This window comes from Oncorhynchus kisutch, unplaced genomic scaffold (assembly GCF_002021735.2).
Source record: "Oncorhynchus kisutch isolate 150728-3 unplaced genomic scaffold, Okis_V2 Okis09a-Okis19a_hom, whole genome shotgun sequence".
NCBI classification, from domain to species: Eukaryota; Metazoa; Chordata; class Actinopteri; order Salmoniformes; family Salmonidae; genus Oncorhynchus; species Oncorhynchus kisutch.
The window spans coordinates 15,791,983-15,814,407 of NW_022261985.1; the positions used below are offsets into that span (position 1 = coordinate 15,791,983).

The following is a 22,425-nucleotide window of genomic DNA, read 5'->3' on the forward strand; positions in this document are numbered from 1 at the left end:
CACCATATCAGAGAACCTGATAGTCAGCGTGTGGCACCATCAGAGAACCTGATAGTCAGCGTGTGGCACCATACCAGAGAACCTGATAGTCAGCGTGTGGCACCATACCAGAGAACCTGATAGTCAGCGTGTGGCACCATACCAGAGAACCTGATAGTCAGCGTGTGGCACCATACCAGAGAACCTGATAGTCAGCGTGTGGCCACCATACAGAGAACCTGATAGTCAGCGTGTGGCACCATACCAGAGAACCTGATAGTCAGCGTGTGGCACCATACCAGAGAACCTGATAGTCAGCGTGTGGCACCATACCAGAACCTGATAGTCAGCGTGGGCACATACCAGAGAACCTGATAGTCAGCGTGTGGCACCATACCAGAGAACCTGATAGTCAGCGTGTGGCACCATACCAGAGAACCTGATAGTCAGCGTGTGGCACCATACCAGAGACCTGATAGTCAGCGTGTGGCACCATATCAGAGAACCCTGATAGTCAGCGTGTGGCACCATCAGAGAACCTGATAGTCAGCGTGTGCACCATACCAGAGAACCTGATAGTCAGCGTGTGGCACCATACCAGAGAACCTGATAGTCAGCGTGTGGCACCATACCAGAGAACCTGATAGTCAGGCATGTGGCACCATACCAGAGAACCTGATAGTCAGCGTGTGGCACCATACCAGAGAACCTGATAGTCAGCGTGTGGCACCATACCAGAGAACCTGATAGTCAGCGTGTGGCACCATCAGAGAACCTGATAGTCAGCGTGTGGCACCATACCAGAGAACCTGATAGTCAGCGTGTGGCACCATACCAGAGAACCTGATAGTCAGCGTGTGGCACCATACCAGAGAACCTGATAGTCAGCGTATGGCACCATCAGAGAACCTGATAGTCAGCGTGTGCACCATCAGAGAACCTGATAGTCAGCGTGTGGCACCATCAGAGAACCTGATAGTCAGCGTGTGCACCATACAGAGAACCTGATAGTCAGCGTGTGGCACCATACCAGAGAACCTGATAGTCATCGTGTGGCACCATACCAGAGAACCTGATAGTCAGCGTGTGGCACCATACCAGAGAACCTGATAGTCAGCGTGAGCACCATACCAGAGAACCTGATAGTCAGCGTGAGGCACCATACCAGAGAACCTGATAGTCAGAAGTAGCACCATCAGAGAACCTGATAGTCAGCGTGTGGCACCATACCAGAGAACCTGATAGTCAGAAGTAGCACCATACCAGAGAACCTGATAGTCAGTAGTAGCACCATCAGAGAAACCTGATAGTCAGAGGTAGCACCATCAGAGAACCTGATAGCAGCGTGTGGCACCATACCAAGAACCTGATAGTCAGCGTGTGGCACCATACCAGAGAACCTGATAGTCAGCGTGTGGCACCATCAGAGAACCTGATAGTCAGCGTGTGGCACCATATCAGAAACCTGATAGTCAGCGTTGTGGCACCATACCAGGAGAACCTGATAGTCAGCGTGTGGCACCATACCAGAGAACCTGATAGTCAGCGTGTGGCACCATACCAGAGAACCTGATAGTCAGCGTGTGGCCACCATACCAGAGAACCTGATAGTCAGCGTGTGGCACCATACCAGAGAACCTGATAGTCAGCGTGTGGCACCATACCAGAGAAACCTGAATAGTCAGCGTGTGGCACCATATCAGAGAACCTGATAGTCAGCGTGTGCACCATCAGAGAACCTGGATAGTCAGCGTGTGGCACCATACCAGAGAACCTGATAGTCAGCGTGTGGCACCATACCAGAGAACCTGATAGTCAGCGTTGTGGCACCATACCAGAGAACCTGATAGTCAGCGATGTGGCACCATACCAGAGAACCTGATAGTCAGCGTGTGGCACCATACCAGAGAACCTGATAGTTCAGCACTGTGGCAACCATTACCAGAGAACCTGATAGTCAGCGTGTGGCACCATACCAGAGAACCTGATAGTCAGCGTGTGGCACCATACAAGAGAACCTGATAGTCAGCGTGTGGCACCCACAGAGAACTGATAGTCAGCGTGTGGCACCATACCAGAGAACCTGATAGTCAGCGTGTGGCACCATACCAGAGAACCTGATAGTCAGCGTGTGGCACCATACCAGAGAACCTGGATGTCAGCGTTATGGCACCATCAGAGAACCTGATAGTCAGCGTGTGGCACCATCAGAGAACCTGATAGTCAGCGTGTGGCACAATCAGAGAACCTGATAGTCAGCGTGTGGCACCATACCAGAGAACCTGATAGTCAGCGTGTGCACCATACCAGAGAACCTGATAGTCAGCGTGTTGGCACCATACCAGAGAACCTGATAGTCAGCGTGTGGCACATACCAGAGAACCTGATAGTCAGCGTGTGGCACCATACCAGAGAACCTGATAGTCAGCTGTGGCACATACCAGAGAACCTGATAGTCAGCGTGTGGCACCATACCAGAGAACCTGATAGTCAGCGTGTGGCACCATACCAGAGAACCTGATAGTCAGCGTGTGGCACCATACCAGAGAACCTGATAGTCAGCGTGTGGCACCATACCAGAGAACCTGATAGTCAGCGTGTGGCACCATACCAGAGAACCTGATAGTCAGCAGTATGGCACCATACCAGAGAACCTGATAGTCAGCGTGTGGGCACCATACCAGAGAACCTGATAGTCAGCGTGTGGCACCATACCAGAGAACCTGATAGTCAGCGTGTGGCACCATACCAGAGAACCTGATAGTCAGCGTGTGGCACCATACCAGAAACCTGATAGTCAGCGTGTGCACCATACCAGAGAACCTGATAGTCAGCGTGTGGCACCATACCAGAGAACCTGATAGTCAGCGTGTGGCACCATCCAGAGAAACCTGATAGTCAGCGTGTGGCACCATCAGAGAACCTGATAGTCAGCGTGTGGCCACCATCAGAGAACCTGATAGTCAGCGTTGGCACCATATCAGAGAACCTGATAGTCAGCGTGTGCACCATCACAGAGAACCTGATAGTCAGCGTGTGGCACCATACCAGAGAACCTGAAGTCAGCGTGTGGCACCCATCCAAGCGTGTTGGCCACCATACCAGAGAACCTGATAGTCAGCGTGTGGTACCATACCAGAGAACCTGATAGTCAGCGTGTGGCACCATACAGAGAACCTGATAGTCAGCGTGTGGCACCATACCAGAGAACCTGATAGTCAGCAGTAGCACCATACCAGAGAACCTGATAGTCAGCGTGTGACCATACCAGAGAACCTGATAGTCAGCAGTTAGCACCATACCAGAGACCTGATAGTCAGCGTGTGGCACCATACCAGAGAACCTGATAGTCAGCGTGTGGCACCATCAGAGAACCTGATAGTCAGCAGTAGCACCATACCAGAGAACCTGATAGTCAGCGTGTGGCACCATACCAGAGAACCTGATAGTCAGCGTGAGGCACCATACCAGAGAACCTGATAGTCAGCGTGTGGCACCATACCAGAGAACCTGATAGTCAGCGTGTGGCACCATACAGAGAACCTGATAGTCAGCGTGTGGCACCATACCAGAGAACCTGATAGTCAGCGTGTGGCACCATACCAGAGAACCTGATAGTCAGCGTGTGGCACCATACCAGAGAACCTGATAGTCAGCGTGTGGCACCATACCAGAGAACCTGATAGTCAGCGTGTGGCACCATACCAGAGAACCTGATAGTCAGCGTGTGGCACCATATCAGAGAACCTGATAGTCAGCGTGTGGCACCATCAGAGAACCTGATAGTCAGCGTGTGGCACCCATACCAGAGAACCTGATAGTCAGCGTGTGGCACCATACCAGAGAACCTGATAGTCAGCGTGTGGCACCATACCAGAGAACCTGATAGTCAGCATGTGGCACCATACCAGAGAACCTGATAGTCAGCAGTGTGGCACCATACCAGAGAACCTGATAGTCAGCGTGTGGCACCATACCAGAGAACCTGATAGTCAGCGTGTGGCACCATACCAGAGAACCTGATAGTCAGCGTGTGGCACCATACAGAGAAACCTGATAGTCAGCGTGTGGCACCATCAGAGAACCTGATAGTCAGCGTGTGGCACCATACCAGAGAACCTGATAGTCAGCGTGTGGCACCATACCCAGAGAACCTGATAGTCAGCGTGTGGCACCATACCAGAGAACCTGATAGTCAGCGTATGGCACCATCAGAGAACCTGATAGTCAGCGTGTGGCACCATCAGAGAACCTGATAGTCAGCGTGTGGCACCATATCAGAGAACCTGATAGTCAGCGTGTGGCACCATACCAGAGAACCTGATAGTCAGCGTGTGGCACCATACCAGAGAACCTGATAGTCAGCGTGTGGCACCATACCAGAGAACCTGATAGTCAGCGTGTGGCACCATACCAGAGAACCTGATAGTCAGCGTGTGGCACCATACCAGAGAACCTGATAGTCAGCGTGTGGCACCATACCAGAGAACCTGATAGTCAGCGTGTGGCACCATACCAGAGACCTGATAGTCAGCGTGTGGCACCATACCAGAGAACCTGATAGTCAGAAGTAGCAACATACCAGAGAACCTGATAGTCAGCGTGTGGCACCATACAGAGAACCTGATAGTCAGAAGTAGCAACATACCAGAGAACCTGATAGTCAGCGTGTGGCACCATACCAGAGAACCTGATAGTCAGCGTGTGGCACCATACCAGAGAACCTGATAGTCAGCGTGTGGCACCATACCAGAGAACCTGATAGTCAGAGTGTGGCACCATATCAGAGAACCTGATAGTCAGCGTGAGGCACCATACCAGAGAACCTGATAGTCAGCGTGTGGCACCATACCAGAGAACCTGATAGTCAGCGTGTGGCACCATACCAGAGAACCTGATAGTCAGCGTATGGCACCATCAGAGAACCTGATAGTCAGCGTGTGGCACCATCAGAGAACCTGATAGTCAGCGTGTGGCACCATATCAGAGAACCTGATAGTCAGCGTGTGGCACCATACCAGAGAACCTGATAGTCAGCGTGTGGCACCATACCAGAGAACCTGATAGTCAGCGTGTGGCACCATACCAGAGAACCTGATAGTCAGCGTGTGGTACCATACCAGAGAACCTGATAGTCAGCGTGTGGCACCATACCAGAGAACCTGATAGTCAGCGTGTGGCACCATACCAGAGAACCTGATAGTCAGCAGTAGCACCATACCAGAGAACCTGATAGTCAGCGTGTGGCACCATACCAGAGAACCTGATAGTCAGCAGTAGCACCATACCAGAGAACCTGATAGTCAGCGTGTGGCACCATACCAGAGAACCTGATAGTCAGCAGTAGCACCATACCAGAGAACCTGATAGTCAGCGTGTGGCACCATACCAGAGAACCTGATAGTCAGCGTGTGGCACCATCAGAGAACCTGATAGTCAGCAGTAGCACCATACCAGAGAACCTGATAGTCAGCGTGTGGCACCATACCAGAGAACCTGATAGTCAGCGTGAGGCACCATACCAGAGAACCTGATAGTCAGCGTGTGGCACCATACCAGAGAACCTGATAGTCAGCGTGTGGCACCATACCAGAGAACCTGATAGTCAGCGTGTGGCACCATACCAGAGAACATGATAGTCAGCGTGTGGCACCATACCAGAGAACCTGATAGTCAGCGTGTGGCACCATACCAGAGAACCTGATAGTCAGCGTGTGGCACCATACCAGAGAACCTGATAGTCAGCGTGTGGCACCACCAGAGAACCTGATAGTCAGCGTGTGGCACCATACCAGAGAACCTGATAGTCAGCGTGTGGCACCATACCAGAGAACCTGATAGTCAGCGTGTGGCACCATACCAGAGAACCTGATAGTCAGCGTGTGGCACCATACCAGAGAACCTGATAGTCAGCGTGTGGCACCATATCAGAGAACCTGATAGTCAGCGTGTGGCACCATACCAGAGAACCTGATAGTCAGCGTGTGGCACCACCAGAGAACCTATAGTCAGCGTGTGGCACCATACCAGAGAACCTGATAGTCAGCGTGTGGCACCATACCAGAGAACCTGATAGTCAGCGTGTGGCACCATACCAGAGAACCTGATAGTCAGCGTGTGGCACCATACCAGAGAACCTGGATAGTCAGCATGTGGCACCACCAGAGAACCTGATAGTCAGCGTGTGGCACCATACCAGAGAAACCTGATAGTCAGCGTGTGGCACCACCAGAGAACCTGATAGTCAGCGTGTGGCACCATACCAGAGAACCTGATAGTCAGCGTGTGGCACCACCAGAGAACCTGATAGTCAGCGTGTGGCACCATACCAGAGAACCTGATAGTCAGCGTGTGGCACCATACCAGAGAACCTGATAGTCAGCGTGTGGCACCATCAGAGAACCTGATAGTCAGCGTGTGGCACCATATCAGAGAACCTGATAGTCAGCGTGTGGCACCATACCAGAGAACCTGATAGTCAGCGTGTGGCACCATACCAGAGAACCTGATAGTCAGAAGTAGCACATCAGAGAACCTGATAGTCAGCGTGTGGCACATACCAGAGAACCTGATAGTCAGCGTGTGGCACCATACCAGAGAACCTGATAGTCAGCGTGTGGCAACCATACCAGAGAACCTGATAGTCAGCGTGTGGCACCATACCAGAGAAACCTGATAGTCAGCGTGAGGCACCATACCAGAGAACCTGATAGTCAGCGTGTGGCACCATACCAGAGAACCTGATAGTCAGCGTGTGGCACCATACCAGAGAACCTGATAGTCAGCGTGTGGCACCATACCAGAGAACCTGATAGTCAGCGTGTGGCACCATACCAGAGAACCTGATAGTCAGCGTGTGGCACCATACCAGAGAACCTGATAGTCAGCGTGAGGCACCATACCAGAGAACCTGATAGTCAGCGTGTGGCACCATACCAGAGAACCTGATAGTCAGCGTGTGGCACCATACCAGAGAACCTGATAGTCAGCGTGTGGCACCATCAGAGAACCTGATAGTCAGCGTGTGGCACCATCAGAGAACCTGATAGTCAGCGTGTGGCACCATCAGAGAACCTGATAGTCAGCGTGTGGCACCACCAGAGAACCTGATAGTCAGCGTGAGGCACCATACCAGAGAACCTGATAGTCATGGTGTGGCACCACCAGAGAACCTGATAGTCAGCGTGTGGCACCACCAGAGAAACCTGATTAGTCAGCGTGTGGCACCATACCAGAGAAACCTGATAGTCAGCGTGTGGCACCATACCAGAGACCTGATAGTCAGCGTGTGGCACCATACCAGAGAACCTGATAGTCAGCGTGTGGCACCATACCAGAGAACCTGATAGTCAGCGTGTGGCACCATACCAGAGAACCTGAATAGTCAGCGTGTGGCACCATAACCAGAGAACCTGATAGTACAGCGTGTGGCACCATACCAGAGAACCTGATAGTCAGCGTGTGGCACCATACCAGAGAACCTGATAGTCCAGCGTGTGGCACCACCAGAGAACCTGATAGTCAGCAGTAGCACCATACCAGAGAACCTGATAGTCAGCGTGTGGCACCACCAGAGAACTGATAGTCAGCAGTAGCACCATACCAGAGAACCTGATAGTCAGCGTGTGGCACCATATCAGAGAACCTGATAGTCAGCGTGTGGCACCATACCAGAGAACCTGATAGTCAGCGTGTGGCACCATACCAGAGAACCTGATAGTCAGCGTGTGGCACCATACCAGAGAACCTGATAGTCAGCGTGTGGCACCATACAGAGAACCTGATAGTCAGCGTGTGGCACCATACCAGAGAACCTGATAGTCAGCGTGTGGCACCATACCAGAGAACCTGATAGTCAGCGTGTGGCACCACCAGAGAACCTGATAGTCAGCGTGTGGCACCATACCAGAGAACCTGATAGTCAGCGTGTGGCAACCATACCAGAGAACCTGATAGTCAGCGTGTGGCACCATACCAGAGAACCTGATAGTCAGCGTGTGGGCACATACCAGAGAACCTGATAGTCAGCGTGTGGCACCATACCAGAGAACCTGATAGTCAGCGTGTGGCACCATACCAGAGAACCTGATAGTCAGCGTGGGCACCATACCAGAGAACCTGATAGTCAGCGTGTGGCACCTACCAGAGAACCTGATAGTCCAGCGTGTGGCACCACCAGAGAACCTGATAGTCAGCGTGTGGCACACCAGAGAACCTGATAGTCAGCGTGTGGCACCACCAGAGAACCTGATAGTCAGCGTGTGGCACCATACCAGAGAACCTGATAGTCAGCGTGTGGCACCATACCAGAGAACCTGATAGTCAGCGTGTGGCACCATACAGAGAACCTGATAGTCAGCGTGTGGCACCATACCAGAGAACCTGATAGTCAGCGTGTTACTTAGATAAATGATAATGTTTTATTTAAATCCTTATTTATGTAATACAACCACTATTTTAAAAAACAGGCTTTATCCTCTGATACAACATGGTTGTGTTTCTTGTTATTGATGTATAATTATTTAGGATTGTGGTTTTACCTCTGAGTCCTCATCCTTCTTCTTCTTCTTGGCTGGTGTAGAGGAGGGAGAGGTGGAGGGGTTGGTGGTCGAGGTGATGGAGGGGATCTCCTGTGAGGGGCTGTCGGCCCCCTGGGGTCCCTCCTGGGGGTCCTGGGAGGAGCTGGGGGTCTCTGCCTCCGGCTGGATTATTTTCAACTGGGAAAACACACCACACCACACACACACACAGACACGCATGCAGGCGGGGACAGCGTTAAGCGTTAGTCAGTTAATTGGCTGTTGGTTCTAATAACTATTTAGTGCGAAGGGAAGGTAAAACAATTGATTGTGATTGATTTATATTAACAATTAAATCACACAACTCTACTTGTAGTGATGCCTGTAGTGATGCCTGTAGTGATGCCTGTAGTGATGCCTGTAGTGATGCCTGTAGTGATGCTGTAGTGATGCCTGTAGTGATGCCTGTAGTGATGCTGTGATGATGCCCTGTAGTGATGCCTGTAGTGATGGCCTGTAGTGATGCCTGTAGTGATGCTGTTATGATGCCTGTGATGATGCCTGTTATGATGCCTGTAGTGATGCCTGTAGTGATGCCTGTAGTGATGCCTGTGATGATGCTGTAGTGATGCCTGTAGTGATGCCTGTAGTGATGCCTGGTAGTGATGCTGGTAGTGATGCCTGTAGTGATGCCTGTGTGATGCCTGTAATGATGCCTGTAGTGATGCCTGTAGTGATGCCTGTAGTGATGCCTGTAGTGATGCCTGTAGTGATGCCTGTAGTGATGGCCTTGGTGATGCCTGTGTGATGCCTGTAGTGATGCCTGTAGTGATGCCTGTAGTGATGCCTGTAGTGATGCCTGTAGTGATGCCGTAGTGATGCCTGTAGTGATGCCTGTGATGATGCGTAGTGAGGCCTGTGATGATGCCTGTAGTGATGCCTGTGTGATGCCTGTAATGATGCCTGTAAGTGATGCCTGTAGTGATGCCTGTATGATGCCTGTAGTGATGCCTGTAGTGATGCCTGTAGTTGAGGCCTGTAGTGGATGCCTGTAGTGAGCCTGTGGATGCCTGTAATGAATGCCTGTAGTGATGCCTGTAGTGATGCCTGTAGTGATGCCTGTAGTGATGCTGTAGTGATGCCTGTAGTGATTGCCTGTAGTGATGCTGTAGGTGATGCCTGTAGTGATGCCTGTGATGATGCCTGTAGTGATGCCTGTAATGATGCCTGTTGTGATGCCTGTAGTGATGCCCTGTAGTGATGCCTGTAGTGATGCCTGTAGTGATCCTGTAATGATGCCTGTAATGATGCCTGTAGTGATGCCTGTAGTGGATGCCTGTAGTGATGCCTGTAATGATGCCTGTAGTGATGCCTGTAGTGATGCTGTATGATGCCTGTAGTCGATGCCTGTAGTGATGCCTGTAATGATGCCTGTAATGATGCCTGTAGTGATGCTTGTAGTGAGGGCCTGTAATGATGCCTGTAGTGATGCCTGTAGTGATGCCTGTAGTGATCCCTGTAGTGATGCCTGTAATGATGCCTGTAATGATGCCTGTAGTGATGCCTGTAGTGATGCCTGTAGTGATGCCTGTAATGATGCCTGTAGTGATTGCCTGTAATGATGCCTGTAATGATGCCTGTAGTGATGCCTGTAATAATGCCTGTAGTGATGGCCTGTAATAATGTCTGTTATGATGCCTGTAATGATGCCTGTAGTGATGCCTGTAGTGATGCCTGTAATGATGCCTGTGATGATGCCTGTAGTGATGCCTGTAATGATGCCTGTGATGATGCCTGTAGTGATGCCTGTAGTGATGCCTGTAATGATGCCTGTAGTGATGCTGTAGTGATGCCTGTAATGATGCCTGTAATGATGCATGTAGTGATGCCTGTAATAATGCCTGTAGTGATGCCTGTAATAATGTCTGTTATGATGCCTGTAATGATGCCTGTAGTGATGCCTGTAATGATGCCTGTAATAATGTCTGTTATGATGCCTGTAATGATGCCTGTAGTGATGCCTGTAGTGATGCCTGTAGTGATGCCTGTAGTGATGCCTGTGATGATGCCTGTAGTGATGCCTGTAATAATGTCTGTAATGATGCCTGTAATAATGTCTGTAATGATGCCTGTAGTGATGCCTGTAATGATGCCTGTAGTGATGCCTGTGATGATGCCTGTAGTGATGCCTGTAGTGATGCCTGTAGTGATGCCTGTAATGATGCCTGTAGTGATGCCTGTGATGATGCCTGTAAATGAGGCCTGTGATGATGCCTGTAGTGATGCCTGTAGTGATGCCTGTAGTGATGCCTGTAATGATGCCTGTAGTGATGCCTGTGATGATGCCTGTAAATGAGGCCTGTGATGATGCCTGTGATGATGCCTGTAGTGATGCCTGTGATGATGCCTGTGATGATGCCTGTAAATGAGGCCTGTGATGATGCCTGTAGTGATGCCTGTGATGATGCCTGTAAATGAGGCCTGTGATGATGCCTGTGATGATGCCTGTAGTGATGCCTGTGATGATGCCTGTAATGATGCCTGTAAATGAGGCCTGTGATGATGCCTGTGATGATGCCTGTAAATGAGGCCTGTGATGATGCCTGTGATGATGCCTGTAGTGATGCCTGTGATGATGCCTGTGATGATGCCTGTAAATGAGGCCTGTGATGATGCCTGTGATGATGCCTGTAGTGATGCCTGTGATGATGCCTGTGATGATGCCTGTAGTGATGCCTGTGATGATGCCTGTGATGATGCCTGTAGTGATGCCTGTGATGATGCCTGGATTGATGCCTGTAAATGAGGCCTGTGATGATGCCTGTGATGATGCCTGCAGTGATGCCTGTGATGATGCCTGTAGTGATGCCTGTGATGATGCCTGTGATAATGCCTGTAGTGATGCCTGTGATGATGCCTGTAGTGATGCCTGTAAATGAGGCCTGTGATGATGCCTGTAAATGAGGCCTGTGATGATGCCTGTAATGATGCCTGTAGTGATGCCTGTGATGATGCCTGTAAATGAGGCCTGTGATGATGCCTGTAGTGATGCCTGTAGTGATGCCTGTAAATGAGGCCTGTGATGATGCCTGTGATGATGCCTGTAAATGAGGCCTGTGATGATGCCTGTAGTGATGCCTGTATTAATGTCTGTAATGATGCCTGTAGTGATGCCTGTAGTGATGCCTGTAGTGATGCCTGTGATGATGCCTGTGATGATGCCTGTAATGATGCCTGTAGTGATGCCTGTAGTGATGCCTGTGATGATGCCTGTGATGATGCCTGTGTTGATGCCTGTAATAATGTCTGTAATGATGCCTGTAATGATGCCTGTAATGATGCCTGTAGTGATGCCTGTGATGATGCCTGTGATGATGCCTGTAATGATGCCTGTAGTGATGCCTGTAATGATGCCTGTAGTGATGCCTGTAATAATGCCTGTAGTGATGCCTGTAATGAGGCCTGTAGTGATGCCTGTGGGGATGCCTGTGATGATGCCTGTAAATGAGGCCTGTGATGATGCCTGTAGTGATGCCTGTAATGAGGCCTGTAGTGATGCCTGTAATGATGCCTGTAGTGATGCCTGTAATGATGCCTGTAGTGAGGCCTGTAATGATGCCTGTAATGATGTCTGTAGTGATGCCTGTGATGAGGCCTGTAGTGATGCCTGTGATGATGCCTGTAGTGATGCATGTAATGATGCCTATAGTGATGCCTGTGATGATGCCTGTAATGATGCCTGTAGTGATGCCTGTGATGATGCCTGTGATGATGCCTGTGATGATGCCTGTAGTGATGCCTGTATTGATGCCTGTAGTGATGCCTGTGATGATGCCTGTAATGATGCCTGTAGTGATGCCTGTGATGATGCCTGTAGTGATGCCTGTAGTGATGCCTGTAGTGATGCCTGTAGTGATGCCTGTATGATGCCTGTAGTGATGCCTGTAGTGATGCCTGTGATGATGCCTGTAGTGATGCCTGTAGTGATGATGCCTGTAATGATGCCTGTAGTGATGCCTGTAGTGATGCCTGTAGTGATGCCTGTAATGATGCCTGTAGTGATGCCTGTAGTGAGGCCTGTAATGATGCCTGTATTTATGTATGTAATGATGCCTGCAGTGATGCCTGTAATGATGCCTGTAGTGATGCCTGTGATGATGCCTGTAATGATGCCTGTAGTGATGCCTGTAGTGATGCCTGTAGTGATGCCTGTAATGATGCCTGTAGTGATGCCTGTAGTGAGGCCTGTAATGATGCCTGTATTTATGTATGTAATGATGCCTGCAGTGATGCCTGTAATGATGCCTGTAGTGATGCCTGTAGTGATGCCTGTAGTGATGCCTGTGGTGAGGCCTGTAGTGATGCCTGTGATGATGCCTGTAATGATGCCTGTAATGATGCCTGTAATGATGCCTGTAGTGATGCCTGTGATGATGCCTGTAATGATGCCTGTAGTGATGCCTGTAGTGATGCCTGTGATGATGCCTGTAGTGAGGCCTGTAGTGATGATGCCTGTAATGAGGCCTGTAATGATGCCTGTAGTGATGCCTGTAATAATGCCTGTAGTGATGCCTGTAGTGAGGCCTGTAATGATGCCTGTAATGATGCCTGTATTGATGTATGTAATGATGCCTGCAGTGATGCCTGTAATGATGCCTGTAATGATGCCTGTATTGATGTCTGTAATGGTGCCTGTAATGATGCCTGTAATGAGGCCTGTAATGATGCCTGTAGTGATGCCTGTAGTGATGTCTGTAATGATGCCTGAATTGATGCCTGTATTGATGTCTGTAATGATGCCTGTAGTGATGCCTGTAATGAGGCCTGTAATGATGTCTGTAATGATGCCTGTTGTGATGCCTGTAATGATGCCTGTAATGATGCCTGTAGTGATGCCTGTGATGATGCCTGTAGTGATGCCTGTGATGATGCCTGTGATGATGCCTGTGATGATGCCTGTAATGATGCCTGTGTTGATGCATGTAATGATGCCTGTAGTGATGCCTGTAATGATGCCTGTAATGAGGCCTGTAATGATGCCTGTAATGATGCCTGTAGTGATGCCTGTAATGATGCCTGTAGTGATGCCTGTAATGATGCCTATAATGAGACCTATAATGATGCCTGTAATGATGCCTGTAATGATGCCTGTATAGATGCCTGTAATGATGCCTTTAATGATGTCTGTAATGATGCCTGTATTGATGTCTGTAATGATGCCTGTAATGATGCCTATAATGATGCCTGTAATGATGCCTGTGTTGATGCCTATAATGAGGCCTGTAATGATGCCTGTAATGATGCCTGTAATGATGCCTGTAATGATGCCTCCCCCACCTCTACAGAAGAGTTAGATCAGCATGAAGTGTGTGGTTGTAGAGACCATGCTACCAGAGACAGTCAGTAGGGCTGGTAGGACAGACAGAAGAGTTAGATCAGCATGAAGTGTGTGGTTGTAGAGACCATGTTGCCAGAGACAGTCAGTAGGGCTGGTAGGACAGACAGAAGAGTTAGATCAGAATGAAGTGTGTGGTTGTAGAGACCATGCTACCAGAGACAGTCAGTAGGGCTGGTAGGACAGACAGAAGAAGAGTTAGATCAGCATGAAGTGTGTGGTTGTAGAGACCATGCTACCAGAGACAGTCAGTAGGGCTGGTAGGACAGACAGAAGAGTTAGATCAGCATGAAGTGTGTGGTTGTAGAGACCATGCTGCCAGAGACAGTCAGTAGGGCTGGTAGGACAGACAGAAGAGTTAGATCAGCATGAAGTGTGTGGTTGTAGAGACCATGCTACCAGAGACAGTCAGTAGGGCTGGTAGGACAGACAGAAGGATGTGTTGGACAGGGACAGTCAGTAGGGCTGGTAGGACAGACAGAAGGATGTGTTGGACAGGGACAGTCAGTAGGGCTGGTAGGACAGACAGAAGGATGTGTTGGACAGAGACAGTCAGTAGGGCTGGTAGGACAGACAGAAGGATGTGTTGGACAGAGACAGTCAGTAGGGCTGGTAGGACAGACAGAAGGATGTGTTGGACAGAGACAGTCAGTAGGGCTGGTAGGACAGACAGAAGGATGTGTTGGACAGAGACAGTCAGTAGGGCTGGTAGGACAGACAGAAGGATGTGTTGGACAGGGACAGTCTTTCACCTTATTGTCAGTGTTGAAGACCAGAGGCTGGACCTTGACAGCCTCATTGATGGTCCACACCCTGTTGTTCCCGGTGTCGGCGGGCGGAGAGGCAGAGATGATGGAGAAGGTCACACCGGGGGCAACTGAGGCTGAGGTGGCTGTTGGGCTGCTGCTGCTGGTAGAGGTGGGGGAGATGCCTCCAGGCCAGGCTAGGGCCGGGGAGAGAGACTGGGTCTGGGCCAGGGTGAGAGACTGGGTCGGGGCCGGGAGAGAGACTGGGTCTGGGCCGGGGAGAGAGACTGGGTCTGGGCCGGGGAGAGAGACTGGGTCTGGGCCGGGGAGAGAGACTGGGTCTGGGCCGGGGAGAGAGACTGGGTCTGGGCCGAGGAGAGAGACTGGGTCTGGGCCGAGGAGAGAGACTGGGTCTGGGCTGGGGAGAGAGACTGGGTCTGGGCCAGGGGAGAGACCAGGGTCTGGGCCAGGGGGCAGACCAGGGTCTGGGCCAGGGGAGAGACCAGGGGAGGGACCAGGGTCTGGGCCAGGGGAGAGACCAGGGTCTGGGCCAGGGAAGAGGCCAGTGTCTGGGCCAGGGGAGGGGGTGAGGAGGTTGTGGAGGTGGCTGTGTCTCCCTGGCCTATGGAGAGACGTTCTGGGCTGAACGTGCTGTTGGCTGTAGGCAGGGCCGGGCCGAGGGTGTGGCTCTGGGTGAGGGTGTGGCTAGAGCTGTGGGTGTGGTTAAAACTGTGGGCGCGGCTCTTAGGGCTGATTACAGCGGTAGCTCTCTGGAGGTTGAGGAGACTGAGGGCCTGACAGGATGACTGTTTCTGGCTGGCTGGCTGCTCCTGAGGGAGAGACACAGGGCTGTGGCTGGGGAGGAGGCTGGCTGGCTGCTCCTGAGGGAGAGACACAGGGCTGTGGCTGGGGAGGAGGCTGGCTGGCTGCTCCTTAGGGAGAGACACAGGGCTGTGGCTGGGGAGGAGGCTGGCTGGGATCACACTCTTTGGCTGAACCTGGAGAGGAGGGAGGGAGAGAAGGAGCATGTTACAACTTCTTTGGGATAGGGGGCAGTATTTTCACGTCCGGATGAAAAGCGTGCCCAAAGTAAACTGCCTGTTACTCAGGCCCAGAAGCTAGAATACACATATAATTGGTAGATTTAGATAGAAAACACTCTAAAGTTTCTGAAACTGTTAAACTGATGTATGTGAGTATAACAGAACTGATATGGCAGGCGAAACCCAGAGGACAAACATCCCCCAAAAACAATTTGGCTTACCACTATTTTCAATGGCTAGTACTATAATTATAAGCCCAAATCTTCCCAAATTGCAGTTCCTAGGGCTTCCACTAGATGTCAATAGTCTTTAGAAAGAGTTTCAGGCTGGTTTTTGGTTCATGGTTAATGGTGCTGCCACCTGGTGGTTACTTCAACACCTGGGTTTTGTAATGGTGCTGCCACCTGGTGGTTACTACAACACCTGGAGGTTACTTCAACACCTGGTGGTTACTTCAACACCTGGGTTTGTAATGGTGCTGCCACCTGGTGGTTACTACAACACCTGAAGGTTACTTCAACACCTGGTGGTTACTACAACACCTGAAGGTTACTACAACACCTGAAGGTTACTACAACACCTGAAGGTTACTTCAACACCTGGTGGTTACTACAACACCTGAAGGTTACTACAACACCTGAAGGTTACTTCAACACCTGGTGGTTACTTCAACACCTGGTGGTTACTACAACACCTGAAGGTTACTACAACACCTGAAGGTTACTTCAACACCTGGTGGTTACTACAACACATGAAGGTTACTTCAACACCTGGTGGTTACTACAACACCTGAAGGTTACTTCAACACCTGGTGGTTACTACAACACCTGAAGGTTACTTCAACAACTGGTGGTTACTTCAACACCTGGTGGTTACTACAACACCTGAAGGTTACTTCAACACCTGGTGGTTACTACAACACCTGAAGGTTACTTCAACACCTGGTGGTTACTACAACACCTGGGTTTGTAATGGTGCTGATACCTGGTGGTTACTACAACACCTGGAGGTTACTTCAACACCTGGTGGTTACTTCAACACCTGGGTTTGTAATGGTGCTGCCACCTGGTGGTTACTACAACACCTGGGTTTGTAATGGTGCTGATACCTGGAGGTTACTTCAACACCTGGGTTTGTAATGGTGATGATACCTGGTGGTTACTTCAACAACCTGGGTTTGTAATGGTGCTGATACCTGGAGGTTACTTCAACACCTGGTGGTTACTACAACACCTGGGTTTGTAATGGTGCTGCCACCTGGTGGTTACTACAACAACCTGGGTTTGTAATGGTGCTTATACCTGGTGGTTACTACAACAACCTGGGTTGTAATGGTGCTGATACCTGGTGGTTACTACAAAAACCTGGGTTTGTAATGGTGATGATACCTGGTGGTTACTACAACACCTGGGTTTGTATTGGTGCTGATACCTGGTGGTTACTACAACACCTGGAGGTTACTTCAACACCTGGTGGTTACTTCAACACCTGGGTTTGTAATGGTGCTGCCACCTGGTGGTTACTACAACACCTGGGTTTGTAATGGTGCTGATACCTGGAGGTTACTTCAACACCTGGGTTTGTAATGGTGATGATACCTGGTGGGTTACTTCAACAACCTGGGTTTGTAATGGTGCTGATACCTGGAGGTTACTTCAACACCTGGTGGTTACTACAACACCTGGTTTGTAATGGTGCTGCCACCTGGTGGTTACTACAACAACCTGGGTTTGTAATGGTGCTTATACCTGGTGGTTACTACAACAACCTGGGTTTGTAATGGTGCTGATACCTGGTGGTTACTACAAAAACCTGGGTTTGTAATGGTGATGATACCTGGTGGTTACTACAACACCTGGGTTTGTATTGGTGCTGATACCTGGTGGTTACTACAACACCTGGTGGTTACTTCAACACCTGGAAGTTACTACAACACCTGGTGGTTACTTCAACACCTGGGTTTGTAATGGTGCTGATACCTGGTGGTTACTACAACAACCTGGGTTTGTAATGGTGCTGATACCTGGTGGTTACTACAACACCTGGTGGTTACTTCAACACCTGGCGATTACTACAACACCTGGTGGTTACTACAACACCTGGGTTTGTAATGGTGCTGATACCTGGTGGTTACTACAACAACCTGGGTTTGTAATGGTGCGGATACCTGGTGGTTACTACAACAACCTGGTTTTGTAATGGTGCTGATACCTGGTGGTTACTACAACAACCTGGGTTTGTAATGGTGCTGATACCTGGTGGTTACTACAACAACCTGGTTTTGTAATGGTGCTGATACCTGGTGGTTACTACAACAGCCTGGGTTTGAAATGGTGCTGATACCTGGTGGTTACTACAACAACCTGGGTTTGTAATGGTGCTGATACCTGGTGGTTACTACAACACCTGGTGGTTACTTCAACACCTGCGATCTGATACACCACCAGGCCTCTAGCGTTATGAGCAGAGATCCTGCCTGGATGACCTCTCAGATCTGCCTTCACAGCCGGTTATAGACTATAGTCACAGGCTAAATTGTGTTTTGTTTAGCTGTGGTTTTTCCTCTGAGGGTTTTAAACAGACGATATGCTGCTATGCAACTTCTGGTTCAGACCATTACAGCCTCCCAGCAGTCTGAGAAACACAATGTTCTCCATATACCAGAGGGATACTGGTTCAGACCATTACAGCCTCCCAGCAGTCTGAGAAACACAATGTTCTCCATATACCAGAGGGATACTGGTTCGGACCATTACAGCCTATATAACAGGTGAGTGTGTGTGTGTGTGCGTGTGCGTGTGCGTGTGCGTGTGTGGGTGGGGGAGTGTGTGTGTGTGTGGGGGGGAGTGTGTGTGTGTGGGGGGAGTGTGTGTGTGTGTGTGTGTGTGGGGGGGGGGGGGGGGGGGGGGGGGGGGGGGGGGGGAGTGTGAGTGTGTGTGTGGTGGGGGGAGTGTGGTGTGTGTGTGGGAGGGAGTGCGTGTGTGTGTGGGGGGGGAGTGGTGTGTGTGTGGTGTGTGTGTGTGTGTGTGTGTGTGTGTGTGTGTGTGTGTGTGTGTGTGTGTGTGTGTGTGTGTGTGTGTGTGTGTGTGTGTGTGTGTGTTTGTTTGTTTGTACCTGAGGTAGAACAGTGGAGGTCTGTCCAGACAGCCGGTGTAGAGAGCTGACCTGAGGAACCTTGATGGGCACTACTGTTAGGTTTCCCAGCATCTAGAGAGGAGGAGAGGACAAGAGAGGAGAGAGAATGAGAGAGAGAGAATGAGGAGAGAGAATGAGGAGGAGAGGAGAGGAGGAGGAGAGGAGAGGAGAGGAGAAGGAGAGGAGAGGAGAGGAGAGGAGAGAGAGGAGAGGAGAGCGAGAGGAGAGTAGAGAGAGAGAGAGAATGAAGAGAGAAGAGAGAGAGAGAGAGATGAGGAATGAGGGAGAGGAGAGAGGAGAGGAGGAGGAGAGGGAGAGGAGAGGAGAGAGAGAAGAGAAGAGAAAGAGAAGGAGAAGAGAGAAGCGAAGAGAAGAGAAGAGAAGAGAAATTAGAAGAGAAGAGAGAGAAGAGAAGAGAAGAGATGAGAAGAGAAGAGAGGAGAGGAAGAGGAGAGGAAAAGGAGAGAAGAGAGGAGAGGAGAGGAGAGAGAGAGGAGAAGGAGAGGAGCGGAGAGGAGAGGAGAGGAGCGGAGAGGATGAGGAAAGGAGAGGAGGAAGGACGGAGGAGGGAGAGGAGAGGAGAGGAGAGGAGAGGAGAGGAGGAGGAGAGGAGAGAGAGAGCAGAGGAGAGGAAGGAGGAGAGGGGGAGAGAGGGAGGAGAAGGAGAGAGAGAGAGAGAGAGAGAGGAGAGGAGAGGAGAGGAGAGGAGAGGAGAGGAGAGGAGAGGAGAGGAGAGGAGAGGAGAGGAGAGGAGAGGAGAGGAGAGGAGAGGGAGAGGAGAGGAGAGGAGAGGAGGAGGAGAGGAAGTTAGTTTCACCACAACATATTGTAATATAACAGGTATGGACAGTGACCTTGTCTGTATTCAGTCTATATTCATAGCAGACAAAATGCTTGTGACTCTACACACTTGTTGGATGCATTTGCTGTTTGTTCTGGTTGTGTTTCAGATTATTTTGTGCCCAGTAGAAATTAATGGTAATAATGTATTGTGTCATTTTGGAGTCACTTTTATTGTAAATAAGAACACAATATGTTTCTGAACACTTCTACATTAACGTGGATGCTACCATGGTTACGGATAATCACGAATAATCTTGAATAATGATGAATGAGAAAGTTACGTAGGCATAAATATCATAGCCCCCCCCCCCCTCCCCAGTTATTGGTAATGGTGAGATATTAGCATGTTTTAGGGGCATTATCCCTCCATGACACTCAACAGGATGTGTTGAAGGACAGAAACACAGTGAGAACCCTCCATGACACTCAACAGGATGTGTTGAAGGACAGAAACACAGTGAGAACCCACCATGACACTCAACAGGATGTGTTGAAGGACAGAAACACAGTGAGAACCCTCCATGACACTCAACAGGATGTGTTGAAGGACAGAAACACAGTGAGAACCCTCCAAGACACTCAACAGGATGTGTTGAAGGACAGAAACACAGTGAGAACCCTCCAAGACACTCAACAGGATGTGTTGAAGGACAGAAACACAGTGAGAACCCTCCATGACACTCAACAGGATGTGTTGAAGGACAGAAACACAGTGAGAACCCTCCATGACACTCAACAGGATGTGTTGAAGGACAGAAACACAGTGAGAACCCTCCATGACACTCAACAGGATGTGTTGAAGGACAGAAACACAGTGAGAACCCTCCATGACACTCAACAGGATGTGTTGAAGGACAGAAACACAGTGAGAACCCTCCATGACACTCAACAGGATGTGTTGAAGGACAGAAACACAGTGAGAACCCTCCATGACACTCAACAGGATGTGTTGAAGGACAGAAACACAGTGAGAACCCTCCAAGACACTCAACAGGATGTGTTGAAGGACAGAAACACAGTGAGAACCCTCCATGACACTCAACAGGATGTGTTGAAGGACAGAAACACAGTGAGAACCCTCCATGACACTCAACAGGATGTGTCATGTGTAATCCAGCCAGTCTTCTGTAGAGTGCAATCCAGCTGGGTCTTCTTTAGTGTGTAATTCAGCCTGTAAACCAGAAAGGCCTTCTGTTCTTCATGCTATTGAAGGCCAGTTCCCATGGAAACAAGCTAAAATGGAAATTTGTGCATTGGGAATGGAGTGGTGGAGGAGACTAGTGGTGGAGGAGACGAGCGGTGGAGGAGACGAGCGGTGGAAGAGACGAGCGGTGGAGGAGACGAGCGGTGGAGGAGACGAGCGGTGGAGGAGATGAGGGGTGGAGGAGACGAGGGGTGGAGAAGACGAGGGGTGGTGGAGACGAGGGGTGGAGGAGACGAGGGGTGGAGGAGACGAGGGGTGGAGGAGATGAGGGGTGGAGGAGACAAGGGAGGGCATCCATTTACCTCCACTTTTCTTCAAGACAGCAGCCCAATAACAAGGTCCTTCTCTGGAGTGGCCCGCTGCCTGCTGGACCCCAACCTTCCCCCTCACCTCCCCCATGACCCCCAAACTTCCTCCTCCCCCCTCACCTCCCCCATGACCCACAACCTTCCTCCTCCCCCCTCACCTCCCCCTTGACCCCAACCTTCTTCCTCCCACCTCACCTCCCCCATGACCCCTAACCTTCTCCTCCCCCCTCACCTCCCCCATGACCCCCAACCTTCTTCCCACCTCACCTCCCCCATGACCTCCAAGCTTCCTCCCACCTCACCTCCCCCATGACCCCCAACCTTCCTCCCCCCTCACCTCCACCATGACCCCCAACCTTCTTCCTCCCCCCTCACCTCCCCCATGACCCCCAACCTTCCTCCCCCCTCACCTCCACCATGACCCCCAACCTTCTTCCTCCCACATCACCTCCCCCATGACCCCCAACCTTCCTCCTCCCCCCTCACCTCCCCCTTGACCCCCAACCTTCTTCCTCCCACCTCACCTCCCCCATGACCCCTAACCTTCTCCTCCCCCCTCACCTCCCCCATGACCCCCAACCTTCTTCCCACCTCACCTCCCCCATGACCTCCAAGCTTCCTCCCACGTCACCTCCCCCATGACCCCCAACCTTCCTCCCCCCCTCACCTCCACCATGACCCCCAACCTTCTTCCTCCCCCCTCACCTCCCCCATGACCTCCAACCTTCCTCCCACCTCACCTCCCCCATGACCCCCAACCTTCCTCCCACCTCACCTCACCTCCCCCATGACCCCCAACCTTCCTCCACCATGACCCCCAACCTTCTTCCTCCCCCCTCACTTCCCCCATGACCCCCAACCTTCCTCCCCCCTCACCTCCACCATGACCCCCAACCTTCTTCCTCCCCCCTCACCTCCCCCATGACCTCCAACCTTCCTCCCACCTCACCTCCCCCATGACCCCCAACCTTCCTCCCACCTCACCTCACCTCCCCCATGACCCCCAACCTTCCTCCCCCATGACCCCCAACCTTCTTCCTCCCCCCCTCACCTCCCCCATGACCCCCAACCTTCCTCCCCCCTCACCTCCACCATGACCCCCAACCTTCTTCCTCCCCCCTCACCTCCCCCATGACCTCCAACCTTCCTCCCACCTCACCTCCCCCATGACCCCCAACCTTCCTCCCACCTCACCTCCCCCATGACCCCCAACCTTCCTCCCCCATGACCCCCAACCTTCTTCCTCCCCCCTC

The 22,425-nt window shown here is 51.0% G+C and overlaps 1 protein-coding gene across 1 annotated transcript in view; it reads right to left on the reverse strand.

Annotated features, from left to right (window-relative positions):
* LOC116360570 (PHD finger protein 21B-like) overlaps positions 1–14,940 on the reverse strand; it is a 58,259-nt gene extending 43,319 nt beyond the window's left edge. Inside the window, exons 1-2 of the mRNA XM_031815390.1 lie at positions 14,646–14,940; positions 8,520–8,696 (exon numbers count right to left, since the gene is read on the reverse strand). The gene's annotated coding sequence lies outside the window, so the exon portion shown is untranslated. The remainder of the gene's footprint in view (positions 1–8,519; positions 8,697–14,645) is intronic.
* Between the last annotated feature and the right edge of the window lie 7,485 nt (positions 14,941–22,425).